This window comes from Geotrypetes seraphini, chromosome 14, assembly GCF_902459505.1.
Source record: "Geotrypetes seraphini chromosome 14, aGeoSer1.1, whole genome shotgun sequence".
NCBI lineage: Eukaryota > Metazoa > Chordata > Amphibia > Gymnophiona > Dermophiidae > Geotrypetes > Geotrypetes seraphini.
Window position 1 is genome coordinate 19,477,805 of NC_047097.1, and position 21,693 is coordinate 19,499,497.

Consider the following 21,693-nt stretch of genomic DNA (forward strand, 5'->3'; position numbering starts at 1 on the left):
AAAAAATAATGATATTTCACAAAAAAAATCAATTTTTTGGCATCTGCAAGCCCTTTTTACCATAAAAATGTCGTCAAAACCACAAAAATTGGCCTACGATCCTTATGGTCCTGAAAGGGTTAAGAACATAAGAATAGCCATAACGGGTCAGACTGATGGTCCATCTAGCCCAGTATCCTGGCCAATCCAGGTTACAAGTACACTTCTCCCTCCGTACCCACGGGGGTTAGAGGCAAAGCCAGCACGTGAATATTAACAAAACGCGAATAATATTCGGGCCGGTTCTGTACTACACCCCGCTTCTCCCCGGCTATTTTAAGCCCTGTAATCCCCCCCCCCCCATCCCCCTTAAGCCTTACCTTGTGGTCTAGCGGATTTTCGGGGCAGGAGCGATCTTCCCAAGCTCCTGCCCCGTGCAGATCGCTCCCATAGTCTCTCGAGCCATTTCCTGTGAGCGATCTGCACAGGGCAGGAGCGTGGGAAGATCGCTCCTGCCCTGAAAATCCGCTAGACCGCCAGGTAAGGCTTAAGGGGGGGGGGGGCTTACAGGGTTTAAAATAGCTCAAAAAATTAAAATGGGTTTTTGGGTTTAAAACCGCGAATAACCGAATCCGCGGATTCGGAGGGGGAAGTGTACCTGGCAGAATCCTGAACAGTAACAAGTTAGTCAGCATGTGGTACACTATACACAGTGGCGTAGTGAAGGGGGGGTGGGACCCAGGCAACATGTTGGTGGGGGCACCGGCACCCCTCCTCCTACAACATTCTCACTTACCATATACTATCTAATGGTCTTCCTGTTTTCCTATACAGATTTTTGGTCCCATATTCACCTCAAAGAACATTGCATTCATCTCAGCAACAGTTACTAATTATCCCTTCATTTCGGCAATTAATTCTCGATTTTTATAGGACTTCCTCTTTCTTCGTTATGGCACCCACTCTTTGGAATTCCTTACCCTACTACCTCCGCAACTGAAGTCATACTATTTTTCTTTGGCTTTCTGCTCTTGACCTTTTTCCTTACTTTACTCATGCTATGGATCACCCTTTCTTCTTCACGTCTTAGCTAATATCGTTAATTGTTTGGGCAGAATTTCACTGTGACTTCTCTTCCCTTTTGTTGCATTCCTTCCCTTCCCCAACTATTTTTGTTTTTATTGTAACCTTCCCTTTCTTTATCTCCCTTGTACCCATTTTTGTTTATATGTTGGTTGTATTTTTGGTTTTGTCTATTGCCTCCCTGGTATCATGTCTTTTTAATTTTTGTGTTTAATATATTATTATTGTAAACCACTTAGACTAACCGCGGTTGTATTTGCGGTATATCAAATAAATTGAAACTTGAAACTCCACCCCCACCGCCTCTTCCCAGTCCTCCCATTGCCACGTGCACACCTTCCCTGGTTCACTACCGCAAGCGACAACTTCAACGTATTCCTCACGACCGCGTCAGCTCTCCCACTAACCTCACTTCCAGGTGCCACGCATAGGAAGTGACATCAGAGGGAGAGGCGCTGGGTTCGCAAGGAGCATGTTGAACAGCTAGATGTATAGGGGAAGGGAAGGGGGTGCGTACGCGTGGCAGGGGGGATTGGGGAAGGAGCGAGAGGGCGAAGATGAGTGTGGGGGAGGGGTGCCTCTTACCCTCACTTCTCCACTGAATATACAATAAAAAAACGTAGTTTAATTCCAATCTGCTCGGTAGAGGAATCTGCAGAAAGTGATTACCGTATTTTCACGCATATAACGCGCGCGTTATACGCGTTTTTACCTACCGCGCATACCCCTCGCGCGTTATATGCGTGAGCGCGGTATACCAAAGTTTTAAAACATAGTTCCCACCCCGCCCGACGCCCGATTCACCCCCCCAGCAGGACCGCTCGCACCCCCACCCCGAACGACCGCTCGCACGCGCTCCCATCCGCACCCGCATCCACGATCGGAGCAAGAGGGAGCCCAAGCCCTCTTGCCCGGCCGACTCCCCGACGTCCGATACATCCCCCCCCCCCCCCGGCAGGACCACTCGCACCCCCACCCCGAACGACCGCCGACTTCCCGACAATATCGGGCCAGAAGGGAGCCCAAACCCTCCTGGCCACGGCGACCCCCTAACCCCACCCCGCACTACATTACGGGCAGGAGGGATCACAGGCCCTCCTGCCCTCGACGCAAACCCCCCTCCCCCCCAAGAACCTCCGACCGCCTCCCAGCCGACCCGCGATCCCCTGGCGACCCCCACGACCCCCCACCCCCCTTCCCCGTACCTTTGGTAGTTGGGCCAGAAGGGAGCCCAAACCCTCCTGGCCACGGCGACCCCCTAACCCCACCCCGCACTACATTACGGGCAGGAGGGATCCCAGGCCCTCCTGCCCTCGACGCAAACCCCCCTCCCCCCCAAGACCCTCCGACCGCCCCCCAGCCGCCCCGCGATCCCCCTGGCGACCCCCACGCCCCCCCCACCCCCCTCCCCCGTACCTTTAGTAGTTGGCCGGACAGACGGGAGCCAAACCCGCCTGTCCGGCAGGCAGCCAACGAAGGAATGAGGCCGGATTGGCCCATCCATCCTAAAGCTTCGCCTACTGGTGGGGCCTAAGGCGCGTGGGCCAATCAGAATAGGCCCTGGAGCCTTAGGTCCCACCTGGGGGCGCGGCCTGAGGCACATGGGCCCAACCCGACCATGTGCCTCAGGCCGCGCCCCCAGGTGGGACCTAAGGCTCCAGGGCCTATTCTGATTGGCCCACGCGCCTTAGGCCCCACCAGTAGGCGGAGCTTTAGGATGGATGGGCCAATCCGGCCTCATTCCTTCGTTGGCTGCCTGCCGGACAGGCGGGTTTGGCTCCCGTCTGTCCGGCCAACTACTAAAGGTACGGGGAAGGGGGGTGGGGGGGTCGTGGGGGTCGCCAGGGGGATCGCGGGTCGGCTGGGGGGCGGTCGGAGGTTCTTGGGGGGGAGGGGGGTTTGCGTCGAGGGCAGGAGGGCCTGGGATCCCTCCTGCCCGTAATGTAGTGCGGGGTGGGGTTAGGGGGTCGCCGTGGCCAGGAGGGTTTGGGCTCCCTTCTGGCCCAACTACCAAAGGTACGGGGAAGGGGGGTGGGGGGGTCGTGGGGGTCGCCAGGGGGATCGCGGGTCGGCTGGGGGGCGGTCGGAGGTTCTTGGGGGGGAGGGGGGTTTGCGTCGAGGGCAGGAGGGCCTGGGATCCCTCCTGCCCGTAATGTAGTGCGGGGTGGGGTTAGGGGGTCGCCGTGGCCAGGAGGATTTGGGCTCCCTCCTGGCCCGATATTGTTGGGGAGTCGGCGGTCCTTCGGGGGGGGGGAGGGATGTATCGGACGTCGGGGGGGGGGGCATCAGGCTTTCAGGATGGGGACAGACCTTCAAGGGGGGACAGTGCACGGAAGTCAGGGGGGGTGAACGGAGAGTCGGGACAGCGCACGGAAAGTCAGGGCGGGCGAAAGGAGCGTCGGGCAGCATGCGCGGTATACCCGTGAGCGCGGTATATCAAAGTTTTTGTGCAAATCATCGTGATTTCTGCGCGCTATATCCGTGTGCGCGTTTTATACGGGTGCGTGTTATTTGCGTGAAAATACGGTACTACCCTGTTTCCCCGAAAATAAGACCTAGCATAATTTTTAAAGATGCTCCTAATATAACTCCTATCCATAAATAAGCCCTAGTTAATATCAAGCCCCGAAGCCCCCCCCCCCCAAATGTCCTTGACACTCTCCAACTCCATCCCTGACACTAGTGCTGCCCAATTTGCCCAAAAAATCAGACTTGTCAATTCAGCGATCCCCAACCCGGTGAGACCTGACATACCTCTACTCTGAGTCTTCCAAAAACAGCTGCCGTCGCTGCTGTTTGTGAAGGCCTTGCAGTAGAGGTATGTCAGTCTCACGATGGGAGGGTCAGTGGGGTTCTGCTGCACAAGGGGATGGGAGGGAGGGATAGAAAGATGCTGCACAGGTGGGGGGGGATAGGGATATTGGAAAGAGGGATGGAGGAGAGGAAGGGAGAGATGATTGTTGTACATGAAAAAAAATAAGACATCCCCCGAAAGTAAGCCCTAATGTGTTTTTTTGTCCCAAAATTAATATAAGACACTCTTATTTTCGGGGAAACACGGTATATGTACTCAGACAATCAAACTAGTAGATACTCGTACATTGGACAATAATAAAATAATTAGATTTCATCATCTTTTAGACCTCAGTAACGTCTACAGTAGAAGTGTACAAATTGATTTAATACTTGAAACAATTAATAGGGAACAGAGGGAAGTAGACAACATGTGATGATTAGAGTCGAGGACAATACAACTTATTCTGTTCCACATGAATAACAGCAAAAACAGTTTTAATATTTTAGGTGAAAACAGACAAGACTATTAGAAACTAACAAACAGAATTAAATGATCTTTTTACTAAGCCATAATAAGCACTAATGCCTGATTACTGCAGATTAAAAAGACACTACCGAGGAATGCACTCAGGCGTCCCGTGGTGGTTTCAGGATTGGCGCACGCCACCCGCATGCTAAAAACTAAGGGGCATGTTTGAAGGCAGAGTAGGTATGCCCTGAGCTAATCAGTTAGCACCCGGGCATTGCTGTGCCCTAAGGGGCTGCTTCTATAAACGGCATCTAAATCGGCCAGCGCCTAGAAAAATGGCGCCAGTCACGTGTTACTCACAGGCGCCATTTACAGAATCTCGGCTAGTGACGCCTCTCCAAAAACTTAAGACGTCTGAAATGTAGGCGAGGCTTTTAAAGGCCTACATTTCAGTGGCCTACGTTTTTGGAGAATCACACTTAGCAGCACTTAAGTCGCACTACGCCCACTAAGCGCCACGTGATACGCACCTATCATCCAATTACATTTTTTCCCCCAATTATTGAGGCTGTTATGGGCATTTTGTCAATTAAGTTAGGCGCCCTTTATGGAATAAGACCCTAGCTGAGAGTCCCTTCTGCCTACAAAAGGGTCATCTGCTAATTTCAAAACTGGCATGTGGCCATTAATATGAAAATGGAACCTGCAGATATTTTACTGCCAAACTAAAAAGCGATTCCACTGCGTGGGAAACCCACATTCTCATAATACTGCAGACCAATTTTTAGTGCAGCTTAGCAAAAGGGCCCCTTAGAGAGCATCAAGCAATAAGCTGCTTTCAGCTATAGAAACAGCTCACAAATAGAATTAACTCCCCCCCCTTTCACAAAACAGTAGCGCAGTTTTTAGCGCCAGCCGCTGCAGTAACAGCTCCGAAGCTCAAAGAATTCCTGAGAGCATCGGAGCTGATACCCGCCACGGCAGGCACTAAAAAACCGCGCTACTGTTTGGTAAAAGAGGGGTTCAAAGTAATATATAAAAACCATAAAAGTAGATTTTAAATTAATTTACTGATCATATGAACAAATTTAAGTATTATCCTATTTAAATTGCTACCATGATGAACCTTCTGTCTGCTGTCAATCCCACTCCCATGGAATGATACAGTTTTACTCCTGGGGACAAAAGGTTCCTGGCTTCACCAGTTTCATGCACTTAACAAGTCCTTTGAAATCTATCAAAGTGCACAGCAAATTGGCTCTTTGGTACGTTCTATTCAGAGCGATTTATATTCAGCACCGGTAAGCAGTGAACATTGTCAGATATTAAAGATCTGCATGTATTAGTGTGCATTCACTTTGCTACATGCCTTAAAAACATGCGTGAAGAAAATCATTTTTAATATTACTAACAAATGAAAACATCTAAATAATACGTGCATGTGTTAAAAATTCTAGCACACTTTTAAATATTAAAATGTACGACACAAATTGAAAAAAAAGTCTGAAATGTCGAGAAAAGGCCAAATGAACCAAATCAATTCTCCCCTATGCACATCATATATGCTAGCAATTGTGTTTCTATCATTGACATGTATTATTGTAAAATCTATTTGGGAATAAAACTGGTTAGTCAAAGAAAGTGGAACTGAATATACAGTATACAAACTGGATATGTGCTTTAGAACAGATACTGTACTTATCTAGCTCCAGTTTTGTTATGCAAATGCAGATAAGAACATAAGAATTACCATACTGGGACAGACCAAAAGTCCATCAAGCCCAGTATCCTGTTTTCAACAGTGGCCATAGGTACCCGGCAAGATCCCAAATAGTAAAACAGATTTTATGCTGCTTATCCTAGGAATAAGCAGTGGATTTCCCCAAGCCCCATCTCAATAATGGCCTCTTTTAGGAAAGTACCCAAACCTTTTTTATACCCTGCTAAGCTAACTGATTTTACCACTTTAAACAGTTTCTAAATATAATGTCAGATTACTTGACATATTCATTCACCGTGTAGATGATTCTGTAATAATTGTTATTGCTCAGAGCTGCCCATTTACTTTACATATAACATGAGAGCTTTCCTTAGATTCTTCTGGATCTGATTACTAGGTCTCGCTGCCACTGGTAGTAACAGCTTTGAGACAATGAACTGAAGAACCAGCTGACCTAATTTTTCAGAAAAGGATGGACCAGCGTTGCATTGACCCAGCTGCATACACTGATTTAGATCTGATTTAGGAAAGCCAGGAGCAAAGGATTACACAAGCTTTGGGGTAAAACCACCACGGACTTGTACTAAAAAAAAAGTAGATGCCAGCTGGTGGCAGCAAGAGAAACACTTACTTTGCCCACCCTAAGACTTACATTAAGCATCTTCCTACCTCATAGATACACAACACCAAGCCATTAAACAATAGTTCCTATAACCAGCATGGTCCTCAAGGGGAGCTCCCTTCTCCTACACCATCACTGATTTGCTCCCGGAAGGGACAATCCTTTCCTTTACAAAAGCAGATGCCACACTTTCACTCTATGAGGAACTCTCAAAAGAGATAATTTTCTTCCTAGTCAGAATAATAGCACTGTTCTGTGATCTGCTCTCCTCAAAGCCAACCTTTCCTTCTATCCAACACCTAGTCCTCCTCCCTAACCAACAAACAATAACATCACCCTATGATCTGTTCCAAGGAATAATTTCCTCTTGCTAGCCAGTTATATCAACTGTTCTACTCTGTGTGATCAGCTTTCATAAGAGACAGCCCTGTCATTGATTATAAATGCAACCCACTCTATAGCAGAGACAGGCTCTAGTTTAAGCCTACCTAAACAAAGGATCAGGGCAACTCCATAACCTGTTACTACATGAGATAACCCCGCCTCTTAAAGCAGCAACATACATTTTAAAGAATGGTCGATTTTTTTTTTTTTAATGGCTCTTAAATTCTATACTAATGATAATGTTTACAGATTGTGGAAGCTTGTCTTACTTAGAGATATCCACCATTATTCCCTCAAGTGCATTAGATCACTAGTGTGTTTCCGCTCAACAAAACCTGATAGATGCATTCATAGATAAGTGCAAAGTCCCCAAGAGCGAAGGGGATTTTTGACACATAGGGGCATTTTCCTTGTCAAAGAAACAGAATATTAAAAAAGAAAAGCAAAATACAAGAAATATGATATATTAGACAGCATGCCAAAATCACTCCCTTACATAGCTTCCCATCTTCCAAGAAAAAAAAGAGGAAAAAGCACCAGAAATGGGACCAGTAACAGCCAAGCTTCTGACATGAAGGATTTACATTGCACTGCACCCTTTAAGCAGTGATAAGTAACGGCCCCACTTAGCAAGAGATGACCCCTTTCTGTCCAGTCACAAGCACTAGCCCAGCTTCCCTCTTAGATACGGAGAGCAACATGCTCTTTTATTTTTTTTTTTTTTTGCCTTTCCACCCAGTGCAAGCAGCACATGCATCATTTCCTCTATTTAAAACGCAATAAATAAAAATTCTTCATTTCAGGGACACACCTCTTCCCCCCCTACAAGAGAGGTGCTCTCATTTTTTTTTTTTGCAGCCCCAGGTCAAAGTGATAGATGCAAGCCCAAAACCCCAGCTTGCAGCATCTGTTTCCGATCATTGCCCCTCTGTTCACTTTCCCTTTCGATCGGCTTTGTATTTATTCACTTACTCTCTGCCTCTCTATATATATATATTTTTTTTTTTTTTTGCAGAATTTTGGGGAGGGGGCGGAAGCCTCCCGTTATTTCTGCTTTGAAGGGCAGCATGCTAAGGCTCCCGGAAGAAGTCCGATCAGAGCTGATCTCGCGCCCAAAATCCTTCGCTTAAAACCTGAAAAAGTAACCCCCCCCCCCCCCCCCCTTATACTACTGCACCGTGACAATAACACTAACGGGTCGGCTATGAACCCCCCTCCCCCCCAAGCTGGACCTGAGAGAAGAAATAAGGCAGCAGGCTTTCCGCTAAGGCTCGAGAGCACTTACTTCTAGGCGATCGCGAGAGCAAAGCCGGCCTCGGGGCCCCCGGCAGGTGCCTCTTCAGTGGCAGATGCGGATGTGGCTGGCGCAGCTCCGAGCGCGGGCTGATCCCGTTTGGAAGTGAGCGCGGCGCACTCCGCCCGCCCATCGCTTCCTGTCACTCCCTGCTGCCCCCCTCCCACGCCTCGCCTATCCCATCCCTGATTTGCGCTTCTCTCTCGAGCTCGGCGTCGCCCGGCTTTGTGTCCTCCTCGCCTTCAGTCCCATCGCCTCCTTTTCCTCTCTTCGTGCCTTTTTTTTTCCCCCCTTCCCTTGCCCTCTCTTTCGGGAGTATTTATGCAGAGGGCGATCGGAGATTCCCGGGTCTTCTTTCTTTGTCTTCCTACTACCTTCTTCCAGATCGCTCTTTTCTATGTCATTCTGTCGCGATCGAGGCTTCACTCTGGCCTTGCTCTGAAGTTCGAGAGCCGATTTACGACAGGGGAGGGGGAGGGGGGGCAATAAGCTTTAGGCTGATTCATCTTGGGGCAATTCTTGTCCTTTTGAAATCCCCCCCCGGGCAATGTACCTCTGCGATCAACAGCTATCAAACGTGAGTAGGAAGAAAAGGTGAAAGCCAAATAGCTCCTTAAACCTCTTCCTCCCAGTCTGACGAAGTTATTATTATTATTTTAAAGTATACTTAAAAGGGGTGAGAGAGGGCTTGAAATTATTATTATTTTTTCTTTTGTGACCTTTAAACAGCTAATTAAAATTAAAAAAAAGAAAAGAAATGACAGCAAAATGCTTAACGGTAGCTGAGCTGCTGCTCTGTGGCAGCCGCTTCTTTGTGGCAGCGGCAGTAGCCGGCTGCGCTCTGGTCGTGCGCGCTCTCGAGCCCTGTGGCTGGGCAGCGCGTGGCTGTGTGGGTGGCCTGAATGATCTTTACACAGGTATGCGCAAAAAAAAAAAAAAAAGTCCTTTACGCCGCGTACTTATCTGCGTCTTCTTCCCGAGTAAAGCGCACTTGCTTATTGGCAGCCAGCTTTACACGTATTGCCAAACTTTTCCCAATACCTGGTACCTTTTAATAATAATTTTTTTATTTATACCTTGACAGTTCAAAGCAGTTTACATCAAGCAGGTCTGCCAAACGCAGATGAAATGCATACAGAAAAATGCTTCTCACATAACCCCAATTTCTTAAACAAATTTATCATAGAAATAAGGCTCCACTGATCTTCTGAACAGCAGCAGGCATGTTTTGGATTATTTTATAGTGCTGCTTTTTTTGCTTCTCTCTCCTGCACCTAGGCACCAATACTTCAAATATGATGGGAGGTGTCAAATACAATGCAAATTATCACCCCTAGGCAAGTGCTTGCTCAGAACTGGGGGAGAAGCTCTGCACCCATTAGTACCCACTGAACAGACTCCTATGCTCCATCCTGCTACTGTATATCGCCTCTGGCTCTGGCTAAAGTCTTTTCCTGCTGTGCTACACTTTCTGTCTTTCTCTCTCTCTCTTCCCCATCTAGGGCTGAAACCTTGGATTAACTGGAAGTTTCAAATTACCAGCGTGCTCTCAGAAGTTCAGGGTCACCCAGAAGTTTCACGCAACACAGCACACAGATGATAGTTCAATCAGAGAAAGCTACTGACAAAAAGCCAAGTGAAATCCCCCTTGAGATCTGGGGGAGGGGAGGGGATTGGCTCTGACTTTCCACTTACTCCTTGTTTCTGCTCAATCTGAACCTGCCTCTGGTGCTTTGGAGCCAATTTTCCAGCATGAGTGCGGATGCTAATGCTAAACATGGATCACCCCACCCTGGATGCAGTGATCTGGTTTTCTCAAATATTAGGGATGCTGAAGCAACCACAAAGGTGCTATCTATGGCACTATCAATTGTTTGCCTGCTCAGCTAGTTACCTATGTATTTGCTAATGCTAATCTATGCTGCAGTATTAATATTTTGCCAAGTAATCAATTTCTGAAGTGTGGTACATTTATTTCCTCTTCCCCTGCTGCAGTCAGAGCACAAGATTGGCCCAGATCTCATTAAGAATGAGCTTCTGTCTTGAGATAGAACATGTCAGTACCATATCCCATGTCATTACCAAATGAAAACATGAAAAAAACCCAATAACACATTTTGGGTGTTGTTTTCCAGTGATAGTGCACATTCTATGTGGAAAGAGAGTGCATAACAGCGGGATCTGAACAGACCCAGCTGCCCCCATCCTCACACCCCACTCCACCCCACCATACCCCACTACTATTCAAAATCAACACACAGTTTCTATAATGGTGAAAATAGCCACAGCTCTGTTTATTGATCAACAATAACAACATCAACATGCTATAGCATAAATTAACATAACATAACCAAAAGAGCTTCTCCCAAGCTACCAGGTATACATAATGTTCAGTGGCCCCCGACCCCGCCACATCAACAAGAGTCCAAAGGGTGGCATGTCCCACATGCCCCTTTACCCGGGTCACCTGACCCCCAGCCATCCCACCACTCATCGCTGGATGAGCACCAGCACCCAGTAACTAAGGAGAACAGCCCTCCCGAGCTACCATCCAACCTACCAGCCTACCTAACAGGCAGGCGGGTGGGAAAAAGATGTCCTGGAGGACCCTGGAAGGAGCCGGATCCTCCAAGGTCACGGCTTTAATGCCTTATTCCCGTGTCCATTCCCCCCCCCTCCTCTAATCAAATTGAACCCCCAGAGCAGAAAAAACCTCCCATCCAATACTTTCATGATTCCCCCCCCCCCCCCACACACACACCTACCTGCTTGCTCAATGGGCGACACATGGGCCTCCCAGCACCATGTTGTCCTTCGGCTGAGACAAGCTCTCAGGCTCCTATTTATTTCAGAAAGAGAGTACACCCATAAGAACTGGGAGAGATCGTAGCTCCATCAAGCCCGGTATTCTGTTTCCAACAGTGGCCAACCCAGGTCACAAGTACCTGACAAAATCCCAAAGATGAAAATATTATACTACTTATACTAGGAATAAGCAGTGGATTTTCCCACATTCATCTTTTGTAGGAAGTTTTCCACCATTTTTAAAACCCTGCTAAGCTAAGTGCTTCCACCACACTTTCTGGCAACGAATTAAATGCTGAGTGAAGAAATATTTTCTTCTACTTGTTTTAAATCTACTTCTTAGAAGCTTCAATACATATCCTCTAGCCCTGGTATTTTTGTAACATAGTAGATGATGGCAGATAACGACCCGAATGGTCCATCCAGTCTGCCCAACCTGATTCAATTTAAATTTTTTTTATTTTTTCTTCTTAGCTATTTCTGGGCAAAAATTCAAAGCTCTACCCAGTTCTGTGCTTGGGTTCCAACTGCTAAAGTCTCAGTCAAAGTTCACTCCAGCCCATCTACACCCTCCCAGCCATTGAAGCCCTCTCCAGCCCATCCTCAACCAAAAGGCCATATACAGACACGTGGAGGGGCATAATAAAAAACAAAACAAAAAAACAAACAAACGTCTAAGTCCCCTTTTGGCCTAAGGCCCTAAATATTGAAAGTAGAAGCAAGGTAAATGTCCATTATTAAAAAAACACATCCAAAAGGAGGTTTTTTTGATAATGGCCTGCCTCTACGTTCAGCTGTTTAAACGCCCAGACCACCACTACGTCTAAACTTACACCATATAATCAACCTAAAAAAAGCCTAAGTCCCAAACCCCCAAAACATGAGTTTTTAGGTGAAGGAGGGGCCAGTCCTTTGCCTAAAAGCTGGATTCTGTAACTGGTATCTATCAAAAACAATACCAGTTACAGAATCCACACACCCCTCCCCTCCTCCCCCCCCCCCTCCCCAACAACATCGGGGCAGGAGGGAGCCCAAGCCCATGTCCTCTAGGTCTTCAGAATTATTAACATAAGAAGTGCCATAAGAGGTCCATCATGCCTAGCAGTCCGCTCACGCGGGGGCCAAAATATCTAAATGGTGACATTTTCACCTTCATCCTCCCCCCCCCAAAAAAAAAAAATGTCTTTGCAAACAGTGCAGACATTTTCAACTAATTTTCTGTGCAAGGGAAAAGGTTCGTTTTTTTGCCATTTTCCCTACAAATTTTTTTCACACATCTCTAAGCAGAACTTTCTCCATCCCATCTGTTTGTATTCATGTAAACTACAGCCATGCTCTTTGCCTCTTACTTTCAGAGAAAAATTAGTTCCTAACCATATAAGGCTTTCAAACTTTCAGCTTTATTACCTAAAATAACCTCTCAACCCCTGAAGGAAGTGATTTTTCACTATGAACCATGCTGGGGATTTGTCATATTGTTTGTGATTGTTTTATAAATAAAGGTGATTTTTATAGCAAGGGGATGATATAGTAGCTACTAGCTGCTGATTTTGCTGCCAAAAAAAGCCCCTTCTAATAGGTTTCCAAAATTTATTTTTAGTACTCTCTTAATGTTTGTGATTCTAGCTCCAGTTGCTTCCCAAAAAAACAACTGATTTTAGTAAAGGAAGTATCACATATGGCAACAAATAAGGTTACAATGAAATAACAAAAACAGAATTACAATTATAAGATTTGAATGCTGTTTGCATTTATTCATTCATTTCATAAACTCATCCAAGGCAATGTTTCTCATATACTGTGTAAGAACACAGGAATATATGAATTGGGTCAGACCAAAAGTCCATCAAGCCAAATACCCTGTTTCCAACTGTGGCCTAATAAGATCACAAATACCTGGCAGGGTCCCAAATGTAACAATAAAACAGGGGAAACAAACCCACAAAAATCAAACAGGCAAGAGCAAAGTGGAAATGTCCAATCTTTTCTCTCCTTGCAAGGCCGCGTTGTTTTAGAGCGCCACAGATTCGGAGTAATGGTATGATTGTTTGGCTTTAAAACATTTGATACCCAAAGACTACTAGATACCCAGAGACTCCTAAGACTCCTGATGCAGGCCGGATAGCCAAAACATGATCATGTCGAGTCATTGAGTTTCTTTGGATGTATGAGTTATTTTGGATGAATAAAGACCATTGGATTTATCAGATGAGTTGAAAGACACTTTTTTTTGTACCATTCTGATTGGACATTTCCACTTTGCTCTTGCCAGGGTCCCAAATGTGGCAAGATTTTATGCTACTTATCCTCAGGAATAAGTAGTGGCTTTCTCTAGGTCTGCCTTAATACAAGGGGCCACTGAAAAGTTCTCAGCCCAGCCAAGGGAGCCATGAAACTTACAAGTTATTCTACACTTTTCTTGACACCTTTTATGTCAATGAGGCAAATGTACTAGCAAATGGGCACAGGTATAGGGAAACCAAGCTATTGTGACATCACTGATAAGGTTGGCTCTTAGGCATTGGTGGAATGAGGTACTATGACATCACAATACGAGGGGCCACCGAAAGGTTCTCAGCCCAATCAAGAAGAGAATGATGTGGGGCCTGAAATTTACAAGTTATTCCACACTTGTCTTGACACTTTTCATTTCAATGAAATAAAAAGTGTCAAGAAAAGTGTGGAATAACTTTTAAGTTTCATGGCTCTGCATCATTCTCTTCTTGACTGGGCTGAGAACGTTTCAGCGGCCCCCTTGTAACTGCTTTCAAATCTTATTCCATTTTTAACAGGTATAACTCTCTGAGTCAAGAACATTACATAACATTAGCAGTAAATAAAACAGAAAATTACGTAGATCATATTTAAAAGGAAAGGAGGCATAATTCAAACCACCCTAGAGTTACCTATTTATTGTCCAACAAAGAAGGGATTCCAGTCCTCATCAAATTATGCCTTCTAATTTTTTGTTCAGATGTTAATTTTTCTGTCCAAACCTTATTTTTTTAAGTTCAAAAATTTAGTACATAAATAAAGTACAGTGTTTCTATAGGTTTATGGCTCCGGTGTCTCTCTGTGTTTTGGATATTATATGTACTTTTGGCTGTGTGTTGTGCTGCTACTTTCCTCCTTATAGATAGGCATGGGTCTGTCTGCTGTACTCCATTATGTAGATAATATTTTGTGACTCTTTGCATTGGTGTGGCATGCTTGTTTCTTGCCTTGTTAAAATTTATTGTACTGTCCAAACCTTATTGAGCCATTCTGGAATAGATGGCAGTGACAGAACGTGTTAATAATTGTTGACATTTTCTCCAGGATCTTGTCTAAATTTTTTTCTTAAACTCAACTATGCTACGTAACTTTTTACTATATCCTTCAGCAATGAGTTCCAAATCTTATTAATAGGTTGAGTGAAAAATATTTTTCCCTATTTATTTCAAATATACTTTGTATTTTTATGACCTATCCCCTGCTCTTTGTACTTTTTTGAAAAAGTGAGCAATCAATTTGCATTTATTCATTGCACTCCACTCAGGGTTTTGTAGATTTCTATCAGATCTCCCTTCAGCGGGAAGGGAAGCCCAAAACACTCCAGCCGCAAAGGGATGCCACGGTCCCGACTCAAAACCAGCTGATTCCAGCAGCATGTGCAGCACTCTACACACACTGCTTCGGGGCCTTTTACTTCCCTGATTTGCTCTGCCGCAATGTCATCAGGGACGTGCCAGAGTAAATCAAGGCAGTAAAAGGCCCCGAAGCAGCGTGTGTAGAGTGCTGTACACGCTGCTGGAATCGGCAGATGGTCGGACCGCGGGAAGGGAAGGGTGGGGGCGGCAAGGGACTAAAGGAGCAGTCAAGACCGAGGGATGGGAAAGGGGGGGTAAAGGAAACACTGCTGCTATACAGGGAAGTGGTGTGGGGTGGGAGGGAATGCTGGTGCTGCTGTGGCTGCTGCACAGGGAAGGTGGGGATCTAAATGCTGCTGTACAGGGAAGTAGTGGCGGGGAGGGAATGCTACTGCACAGAGACATGGAGGGGGAGGGAATGCTGCTGTGGCTGCTGCACAGGGAAGTGTGGGGGGAGAAGAGAGACAGATGGATAGAAAGAAAGCCAGACAGCGAGAGGAAGGCAGACAGAAAGAAAAGAAGAAAGGCACAGGGAGACACAGAAAGACAGACAGACAAAGGGGTCCAGGGAGAGAGACAGACAAAAAGAAAAACAGCGGGAGGGAGAGAGACACAGAAAGAAAGACAGACAGACATATATTCTAGCACCCGTTAATGTAACGGGCTAAAATACTAGTGGAAAATAAAGATGAAAATGTTATAATGCCCTTGTATCACTCTATGGTATGGCCACACCTCAAATACTGTGAGCAGTTCTGGTCACCGTATCTCAAAAAAGATATAGCAGAATTTAGCAAAATTAGAAAAGGTACAGAGGAGGGTGACATAAATTATAAAAGGGATGGGACAACTTCCCTATGAGGAGAGGCTAAAGTGGTTAGGGCTCTTCAGCTTGGAGAAGAGACAGCTCAAGGAGTAGAAAGGGTAGATGCGAATCGCTTGTTTACTCTTTCCAAAAATACTATGACTAGGGGACATGCTATGATGCTACTAAGTAGTAGATTTAAAACAAACCTGATAAAATATTTCTTCACACAACATGCAATTAAACTCTGGAATTTGCCCAAAAAAGTGAGGAACATGTTTGTGATCACAAAAGCCTATGGGGCTCATAATCAAAACTTTAAAATGTCCAAAAAACAGCTTAAGTCATCACTTGGATGTCCTAATAGCAGGGACATCCAAGTGCCAATAATCAAAACCAACTATCTGGACATGTGTTTTGGGACGTGTGTTATGGGCGGGAATCATGCGGGCTTCAACCTGGACGTAACCCAGCCATAATCAAAGCTTTCTTAGAGGGAACTTAGATGCAGGCAGTTAGACCTATTTGAGTTGCATCTAAGTTCCACAAAGGTGCCCAAACTGACAAGAAGACCACTGGAGGATTTAAGGCATGACACCCCTCTTCCCCCTTACTCCAAATAAAGCAACAGAAGAGGCAAGTGAGATGTCTAATTCAACTAACAGTTACATTTATTGAAATCAGTAACAATAGTCCAATATAAGTCCTTGACAGGAATCCTAGGTAAGTTCCAGCTAGGATCTGAGTTTCGACAATGGTGCTGCCTTCTTCAGGGGACAACAAATCACTAAAGTATGGTTAGACATAAACATAAAGATATACGTAAAATACAGTATTCAAATAAATAAATTCTTGAAAAACAGATGCATATAAATGAGTGTTAAGACACCAAGTATAAAAAATAAATATCAAAATTATCAAACATAAGAAACAATCAAGGTCTTCGGCCCCTCCCACTGCATCCCAAGATGCATTGAGAGGGGGAAGCCCCATCATTTGAAGCATAGCCCTGTAGGCAGGGGGGAATTTCCCTCCTGCCATTTGCTCTTCCGAAGGTAAGGGTTTTTTTTTTCCGGGGATGTGGGAGGGGGCCTAGGAATATTGGGAAGTGGGTGGGGGCGGAGATATCAGGGGAGGTATGGGATATCAGGGCAATGTGGAGATGTCAGGGGGGATGTGGGGGATATCTTGGGGAGGGTTGTAGGGCTCCGCAGCTCAGCTGATCCTGGCAGGGAGAATCCCCATCAGCTTAGCTACCAGGAATCCCTGAAACTGGCTCAGCTGACGGGGATTCCTTCTGCCGCGATCAGACAAGGTAGTTGTTGGGTACGTCTACAAAACTTGCTTTTGTACCTTTTTCATGTGGATGTTTTTATTTTAGAAAATGGTCAATAAAGGTAGACATTCTAAGGACCAAAACTTATTCCTAGCTCATTGGCAGCTTTGAAAATGGACTGGAAATACTTAAGATTTTAAAACTAGAGAAACTTATTATTGTACTCTCAGATATCCGCTAGGTTGATCATCAAAGATCTCAACAACCTTTTATAGCGGGATCGAATATCAATCATTGAGTACCTTTGCAAAATATCTCAGTGTACTAGGTATATAAATAAGCTAATAAATATAAAGCACTTATCTTAGTGTAGCGTTAAGTGAGACCACTGTGCCCTGAGGCTTTTAAAGAAAGCCACTATTCCCTACGGGGACCCGTTTCGCCTTGACTAGGCTTCATCAGGGGTCAACGTTTTGTATATTGGCTCGGGTTCACGAGACAAAATGGCGTTAAAGCCAATATACAAAACGTTGACCCCTGATGAAGCCTAGTCAAGGCGAAACGGGTCCCCGTAGGGAATAGTGGCTTTCTTTAAAAGCCTCAGGGCACAGTGGTCTCACTTAACGCTACACTAAGATAAGTGCTTTATATTTATTAGCTTATTTATATACCTAGTACACTGTGATATTTTGCAAAGGTACTCAATGATTGATATTCGATCCCGCTATAAAAGGTTGTTGAGATCTTTGATGATCAACCTAGCGGATATCTGAGAGTACAATAATAAGTTTCTCTAGTTTTAAAATCTTAAGTATTTCCAGTCTGTTTATTAGTTGATTTAAATTTCCTAGACTTGGAACATTGAGTTAGTTTAGTTATACAGCTTTGAAAATGGACGTTTCCTGCTGGATTTGTGGATGTCTTGTACAGAACATCCAACCTCAGACTTAGGCACATTTTATATTATGCCCCTCTACGGATACAGATAACGTCCAGACCATTACCACCACATGCTCTCTGGTCCTGGAAGTCTGAAAGTTCCTTTATATATATATATATTTCAAAAACTGTTTAGTGTTGCTCTTTCTCTTGTAACTGAGCTAGAGTGATTACTTGCATGATGAAAGCATGTTGCAAGTAGGTTGCATCAAAGCTAGAAGAGCGATTTATGGTAGTTTACAGGGAAACAGAATTAATTTAAACACAAATGTTCACCAGTTGTTATGAAGTTTGGTTTTAGCCCCAAATACATGCTTTCTTGTGGGGTAGTGTCAGTGTGTGAATGGGTTGGAAGATGTCCAAGTTTATTTCAGATATCACATCTGATATCAGTCATCTTTGGCTAACATTTATTTTTAGACATTTGAAAACAAGTGAATTCCTTGCCCATGACTTGCTCCTTATATTCTCTATAAATGTTAATTCTCCTCCATTAAACCCATTTATACCAGTGGCAGAATGTACAGGTGGTGTTAAACTACATATTACAAGTTTTAGATAAACATACATCTATCTATCTACTGAAATCATGCAAACTTTCATTCAGACACCCCCCAACTCTTTCTGATTGCTGCTGTCCAAACCCTCAATACCCAAAGGCTTCTGCCTAGGATTACCATATGGCTCCAGAAAAGGAGGACAGATTGAGATATCCGGGTTTTACTTCCACTGAAAGCAATGGAAGTAAAACCCGGATGTCTCAATCCGCCCTCCTTTTTTTGGAGCCATATAGTAACCCTGCTTCTCCCTCTTTCCTCCCCCTGACCTTACAAAAGCAAGGCCTGATGGCCAAACTGGAAAGAATGGGCTGCACATGTGAACAGTAAACTACTGAAGTATCATAGAGTCAGCATCATTTGCCTATCTATCTCAACTCATGGAATGAATTTCAGCATGGGACCAGGTACCCCTCAGATGTTGATGCTCTCCCTTTCAGGGCTTCCTGGCACCACAGAAACCAAAATGAGGGGGCAGGGCCACCACAGGTCTTAGCCTCTGAAAGCAGGCCTTGTACTGAATTTCCTTTAACACCCCCTCCTCCCCCCCCCCCCCTGTTATTCCTGCTGCAGTTGGATGGCCTCCACAGCACAAAACAGCAGTGGGAGGCAGGCCTGGTTGGGTGAATGGCAGTAGGCAGCAGTGGCATTTCAATGCCTATGAAAATTTAGTGCTGGGCTGGAGGCAATTACCTACTTTGCCTAGGCTTAAATCTTGGTCTGCTGACAGCCAGCTGGCATGAAGTATAATCATCTATTCTTTGCATACTGTTGCCAAAGCTGGAGTTGGTCTAAGAAAAATCATCTGTGTACACAAGGAAGCATAACTTTCTTTTGTGCTTTTGTGGCCACGATGCTCAAACAAATATTCACAGTGCCCATTATTTATTCATATAATAGCAGTGTTTGTGCTGCACTGTGAATTGAAAGCAGAAGAGATGCACTACATCATACGGAGGTCTGGGAATGGTGCACTCATAGGCACATTTCCAGCGAGACACATTAGCAGTCAGAGTTTTTATGGTAGGCCAAAAATATTACCAGCCAGGTTATGAACCTACACGTGGTTCCTAGTTTTCTAAGCACAAGCTCCCAAGTGTCTCTCTGCCTCCTGTGTGACCTCTTTTGTCCCCCCCCCCCATCCCCAGTAATAGCCTAGGAGTCATTAATATTTGTGAGAAAAGGAAGAAGCAGTGCTAGAAGTGAAGATTGTAGGATTCCTATACTGTGCATCTTCAGTCAGAATTGCAGATTATCTCTGCTTTATATTTTTAAAATATGCACAACACAATTGATTAGAAAGTTTTCTCCCAAGCAGACATTAACAAGCAATAACAGCACCATGTTGTCACTTTCCTGCTGAAGTCGGATCCTAAAAGACCTACCTGAAGCTTTGCGTTTAAATTCAATGACTTTGTCAAGAAAAGCCCACATTAAGAGCACCAGTTAGTGATTCTGTGCTAAGAAGCTCTGGAGGGATGCTCTCTTAATACCCTTCGGGATTTCTAGTGGAAAAGGAACATAACAGGAATATTAAATGATGAAACAATCAAGAGATAGCACCTTGCTGGGAGATTGCTTAAAGAAGTAGAGAAATAGTAAAAATTAATTTATACACATAGGTTCACCAGTTGTTATGAAGTTTGGCTTCAGTCACAAATGCCTATTTTCTTTTGTGGAGGTGCCATTGTGACGTTTTATTAGGGCGTGTCGATTATAGGGGTAGATGCTTATTTTTTCAAAACATTACAAACTACCACCGTGTTTCCCCGAAAATAAGACAGGTTCTTATATTAATTTGGGCCCTAAAAAACATACTAGGGCTTATTTTCGGGGAAACATGATATCTACCCTTGACACTTGTCATGTTATACCTATCCCTCCCTTCCATCCCTTTGTGCCTCTGAAGCCTCCTAACCGGTGGCAGCACTCTGAACAGGCTGCTTCGCGGCAGAGGGAAGGCCACAAAGCAGCCCGTTCATAGCGCTGCCACCGGTTTTGAGGCTTCGGAGGTATATAAGGCAAGTCGGTGGTGTTCGGTGCACAAAAGGATGGAGGAAGGGATAAGTATAACATGGTGGGAGGGTTGGTGGGGTTCCGGTGCACAAAGGGATGGGAAGGAGGGATCTTAACTAGGGCTTATTTGGGGGGTAGGTCTTATTTTCAGGGAAACAGGGTAGCGACCAAATTAAGCAGTCTTGCATGCTGAATCTAAAGCTATCTTCAGAAACTGCTTAAAGTGAGTTTTACCTATATCACGCCGCAGTTGAAATATGTATAAATTAAGTAATATTTATTTGAACGTAAAATAGTCTGAACTACACGTGCAGCCACATAATTTCAAACTTTTACAAACTGCGGGTGACCAAATTATGTCGTTTTGCATGCTGAATCTAAGGGGCTCAATTAGAAAAAAAATTCAGATGTCTAAAAAATGGCATAAACCATTACATTTATGGTAGAAAGGGTGAGGCCACCAAAACCCAATACAAAACTTACTGTAGTGCCATATAGTTGACACCTGCAGCCATAAGGGCTATTGGGATGGTAGACAAGTAGGTATAGTAGGTTTTAGGGGAATTTTGGAGGGCTCACCATACACTAAAAGGGGGTTCTGGTGAAATATGTACCTGGCACCCTTTATGTGAAGTTCACAGCAGTGCCCCCCTAAGGTGCCCGCTGCCTTGTTGGCATGTCTGTATGGGGGAAGGGCCACTGCTAGCCCCTTCAATGTAATTTGAATGACCTCATATCAACTACCCAATTTGCTGTATAAAATATAGATTTAGTCATAATAAACAAAAGTCAGCTTACATATAGTAAAATGACAGCAAATTGAGCCAACGGATTACATACAGAATAGCCGGCTTCTGATATGGATCCATTCTGGGCATAGGCCAGCCGGGCTACTACTTTTATACTCTGATACAATAGCCTAAAGTCACAAGTACATCCTAGTTAAAGATTATGTGCTTATTTTCCATTGGTTTGTTACATTTGTCAATACTGTTGATTGGATGGCATACATATTGGTCATAAAGTCATATTGAAACATGATGTCACCTAGTGCCAAATATGTCTTTCCCATTTCTCCCTGGCACTGCATTCTTAATACTAAGGTCAATAATTCCTGAGATTGGGCCCCCCTCCCTCCTAGGCTTGATTGTAGATCCGTCAACTCTTTTCACCTGCGGTTAGTATGACTTCTGGTTTTTCTGTGACCCAAGCACTTTCTTGGAAAGTCCCAGAACATCTAATGCGATCAGTCTGTTATAGGAGAAAACACCCTCCAGGTTTCAATTCCTCCCTCCTCTGGGTAGTCCCAACAGGATGAG

The 21,693-nt window shown here is 44.8% G+C and overlaps 1 protein-coding gene and 1 long non-coding RNA gene across 3 annotated transcripts in view; both read right to left on the minus strand.

The window, feature by feature from the left end:
- Positions 1-8,512, minus strand: part of SEMA6D (semaphorin 6D) — a 598,448-nt gene extending 589,936 nt beyond the window's left edge. The window contains exon 1 of the mRNA XM_033920097.1: positions 8,339-8,512. The gene's annotated coding sequence lies outside the window, so the exon portion shown is untranslated. The remainder of the gene's footprint in view (positions 1-8,338) is intronic.
- Positions 8,513-11,159: 2,647 nt separating this feature from the next.
- The window catches only part of LOC117348245, a 79,221-nt gene continuing 68,687 nt past the window's right edge, over positions 11,160-21,693 (minus strand). Inside the window, exons 4-5 of one of the 2 annotated variants that reach the window (XR_004536936.1) lie at positions 19,744-19,863; positions 11,160-11,292 (exon numbers count right to left, since the gene is read on the minus strand). This is a non-coding gene — a long non-coding RNA (uncharacterized LOC117348245). Of the gene's footprint in view, positions 11,293-16,244; positions 16,374-19,743; positions 19,864-21,693 lie in introns of those variants that run through there. The other variant, XR_004536935.1, reaches the window with a different exon arrangement.